The sequence below is a fragment of the Orycteropus afer genome, unplaced genomic scaffold, assembly GCF_000298275.1.
Source record: "Orycteropus afer afer isolate SDZICR_OR568_19922 unplaced genomic scaffold, OryAfe1.0 scaffold00013, whole genome shotgun sequence".
NCBI lineage: Eukaryota > Metazoa > Chordata > Mammalia > Tubulidentata > Orycteropodidae > Orycteropus > Orycteropus afer.
In genome coordinates, this window is record NW_006921600.1 from 20217042 (window position 1) to 20221615 (window position 4574).

General features: G+C 42.2%; 1 protein-coding gene across 1 annotated transcript in view; it reads right to left on the reverse strand.

Annotated features, from left to right (window-relative positions):
• CD55 (CD55 molecule (Cromer blood group)) overlaps window positions 1–4574 on the reverse strand; it is a 39783-nt gene that overhangs the window by 15561 nt on the left and 19648 nt on the right. The gene's annotated exons all lie outside the window — the stretch shown is intronic.

The window sequence follows — 4574 nt, forward strand, 5'->3', positions numbered from 1 at the left end:
AAGATCTGCTGAGGTGACTTTCTGAGTAGTTAGTGAGGGCTCTGTAGCTGGAAGATCTGCTGAGGTGACTTTCTGAGTAGTTAGTGAGGGCTCTGAAGCTGGAAGATCTGCTGCGGTGGGTTTCTGAGCAGTTAGTAGGGGCTCTGTAGCTGGAAGGCTTGCTGCGGTGGGTTTCTGAGCAGTTAGTGGGGACTTTGTAGTTGGGAGATTGTCTGAGGTGGGTTTTGGAGGAGCTGGTGGGGGGTCTGTACCTGGAAGACTTGCCGAGGTGGGTTTCTGAGAAGTTGGTGGGGGTTCTGGTGCTAGAGCATTTACTGTGGTAGGTTTCACAAGTTCTGGTGGAGCCTTGACAACTGGAGGGTTTTCTGTGGAGGTAAAACGCCAAATATTGGGTAAATACTACTGGACAAATTAAGATTGCAAAACCAATTGCTTTCTCCCTGGCTCTTCTTTATCTTTCCCCACAAACATCTGAAAATGACTTTTAGGAAACCTAAGTCTTATTTAGGAGCTCTGGTAGCATAGTGCCTAAGCCATTTGACTGCTAACCAGAAGGCTGGCAGTTCAAACCCACCAGCCACTCCTCAGAAGGAAGGTTGGGCAATCTACTTCCGTAGTGATACCACCTCGGAATCCCAAGGAGGTGTCCTATGAGTCGGGTCTGATGGCAAATAACAACAAGTCTTATTTTGTGTTTCACAAGGAACTGAAATGCTACATTGTTTTTGCCTTGGTATGAATTACAACTACAGCCAACTACAGCAGATCTATACCAGAGTAGTATTGAAGTTGTTAAGCTGTTTACTGTGTAAGGAAAGGAAACTAAAGTCTGAGTTGGCAGTAATCTCATTCCATGAGACATTCTTGACCCTCTGCTCTTTATTTTCTCTTCCAAATTGTTTCCTTACACTCATGCTAAAACCAAAGAACGACAGGACGCAACCATTGGACCAACTGTGATAATCACAACATAGAAATTTTTCAACACTTTCAGGACAGCTGAGTGAGCTTGGAAGTTTGTTTCATTTCTTTTTTAAAGTAACAAAGGCAGTCTGAGTAAAAGAACTCCCTTTTCTCTCTTGTGCTAGTTGTTGTTCTTAGTAGCCACAGAGTCAGCCCCTGACATGCACAATGGAACAAAACACTGCCTGGTCCTAGGCCATCCCCATGATCAGGTGTGGATCAGACGGTTATGATTCATAATGTTTTCATTGGCTGATTTTCGGAAGTAGATTGACAGGTGTTTGTTCCTTGTCTATCTCAGTCTGGAAGCTCTACTGAAACCTGTTCATCATAGCAACACATAAATCTCCACTGAGAGATGGTGGGTGCCTGAGCGTAAGGTGCAGTGGCTGGAATTTGAACCAGGTCTCCTGCATGGAAGACTAGAATTCTACCACTGAACATTAGTTCATTTCCTCTTTGAGTTTTACATCATATAACAAATACTGTGAATGTTAAGATCATATCCTGAGAATCACTATTCTAACAACATAGCAAAGTTTTGAGTCTTCAGTGCCTGAAAGAGCCCTAGTAGTGCAATGGTTAAACACTCAGCCGCTAACCAAAAGGTTGGTGGTTCAAACCCACCCAACTCCTCCAGAGAGAGAGAGCTGGATCTGCTTCCATAAGGATTAGAACCTTGAAAACGCTATGGATGGTTCTACTCTGTCACCTGGGATCACTATGAGTCTAAATAGACCCAGTAGCATCTAACAACAAGAACAATGCCTGTGTGACTTTAGGTTTCTTACACAAACTCTCTTTTAAGGCAGTATTAATAGTGGTTGTGGCTGTTTTAACAAGTTACTAATAACCTTCAGCAAGTCCTCTTATCTCTCTAAGCTTCAGTTTCCTCATGTATAAAATGAGGAGAGAAATAGAGCAGACTGCATAATACTGTAAGGATTAAGGGAAATGACATTACATTATCCAGTACCACTACCATCAGCTTAGTTCACAGACCAGGCATTAAGACATTGTCTGTTGTTTTCTTCTCCTTCCTTTACTTATCTTACAGGATTCTATAAGGGATAACTCATAAAATACCTAGCAGATTGCATAGCACTTAGTGGGCACTCAAAAATCTGTTTTAATTTTTTCTCTTCAATTGCTCATATTTTCTTGCTTCTTTCCATGTCTAGTAATTTTTTTATTGTATGCCATATATTATTGTATATAAAATATCTAAAGGATATTATCTTCCAATGAGAGGTTGCCTTTGCTGACAGGCATATATTGTTTGGAGATGATCAAGTACTCAACATTGGGTACTGGGCTTGGTTACAGTTTTAGTAAAATTCAGTCTACCTCTGCTCATGCCTCTGTTCCTCAGGAGTGGCTCTCCTGGGCTTTTGATTGAAAACCTCATGGATCTTTGTTTCCTCAGCCCTGAAAGATTCCAGGTCTGCCCTCCAAGGTCCCCCAGGCTAGCCACCTAAACTCCTTCCCACACAGCTTCAATATGGATAAATACCTGAAGGGAGAGACAGGCTGTGTGCTTGAGATAGATCTGCCTCTCTGATGGGTCTTTGTTTCCCAAATACCATGAATCTATAAGTGATTTCACTCTGCATTTTAAAATCTCTGAGACTAGCTTCCCAGCCTTGTATGTTGTTGTTGTTGTTGTTGTTATGTGCCATCGAGTCAGCCCTGACTCATAGCGACCCCTCCTTGGGTTTCCGAGGCAGTATCACTACGGAAGTAGGATTGCCCAACCTTCCTTCCGAGGAGTGGCTGGTGGGTTTGAACCGCCAGCCTTCTGGTTAGCAGTCAAGTGCCTTAGCCACTATGCTACCAGCCTTGTATGTAAAAGTCAGTAAATGGCCCTTGGGAAAACTAGCTCTGCTTTGAGAGCCTTACTTTTCCAGGGTTTTACCCTGGGCCTCCACAACCATTAAAAGCTTTGAAGATTTCTCTCTTCCCTGGAAGCGGCCATTAGTCAAGATCATCAAGATAGATCCTCAGCCCATACTTAGAATCAGCAAATGTTCCCAGAGAAAAAGACAATTGACTCACCTCATGGCTTGTGTTCACAGTACCCCACCCTCACACCAATTTTAATTCATCTAGTCCTTACACATGGACTGGGCCAGATGGAATACACAGGAATCAAACTGACTACATCAGTGGAAAGACACGATGGAGAAGCTCAGTATCATCAGAACAAGGTGAGGGGCCAACTGTGGAATAGACCATCAATTTCTCCTATGCAAATAGAAGTTTAAGCTGAAGAAAATTAAAACCACTCTACAAGAGCCAAAATATGACCTTGAGTATATCCCACCTGAATTTAGAGACCATCTGAAAAACAGATTTGATGCATTAAACAATGACTGAAGACCATTGGTGTAGGATGACATTAAGAACATCACACATGAAAAAAGCAAAAAGGAAAGAAAGAGAAGAATGGATGTCAGAAGAAATGCTGAAACTTGCTCTTAAATGGAGAGTAGCTAAAGCAAATGGAAGAAATGATGAAGTAAAAGAGTTGAACAGAAGATTCCAAAAGGCAGCTTGAGAAAATCAGGTAAAGTATTATAATGAAATTCACAGACACATGGAGTTAGAAAATCAAAAGGGAAGAACATGTTTGGCACTTCTCAGGCTAAATAAAGTGAAGAAATAGTTCAAGCCTTGAATTGCAATTCTGAAGGATTCTATGGGCAAAATATTAAACAATGCAAGAAACATAAAAAGAAGGTGGAAGGAATACACAGAGTTACTGTACCAAAAAGAATTGGTTGATGCACAGCCATTTAAAAAAAAAAAAAAAAAATCCCAAAACCAAACTCACTGCTGTGGAGTCTATTTGACTCATAGCAACCCCTCCTTGGATTTCTGAGGTGGTACCAATACGGAAGTAGATTGCCCAATCTTCCTTCTGAAGAGTGGCTGGAGGGTTTGAACTGCCAGCCTTCTGGTTAGCAGTCAAATGCCTTAGGCACTGTGCCACCAGAGCTCCCTCAACCATTTTTAGGAGGTAGCATATGATCAAAAACTAATGGTATTGAGTGATCAATATGGTGGCATTGAGGAAGAGAAAGACAGAGAGAGGTACGTGGGAGGTACAGACAACAAAGATGAACCCTTTTGCACATATAGTACTGCGTTGTCAGTGAAGGCAAACATGGATATATGGGTGGACAGGCTAAACTATTAGGTATGTCTATAAAGTGGGAGTGTATCCAAGAACATCTATAGGGTTGGCAGATAATGGTCCTATAAGTTTATGTGAATGATCAGAATTCCCAGGTGTATAGTAGAGCTGACAAGGGGCAAGGTTGTAGTCATTGCTTGGCCACAGCCAGCTACCCAGAGGGACTGAGTAGTGGAACCTGTGGGCTTGGGACCATAATCACAGGGGACATCAAGCTCAATTGACATAACATACTATACAAAACATTGTTCTACCTTCTACTTTGGCGAGTAGCGACTGGGATCTTGAAAGCTAGCAAGCTGCCATCTAGATGCAACGATGGGTCTCTCCTTGTCCAGAGCAAAGAAGAATGAAGAAAACCAAAAATTCATGGAAACAATTAGTCCTAGCAACTGGTACACCATCCGGTCTGCAG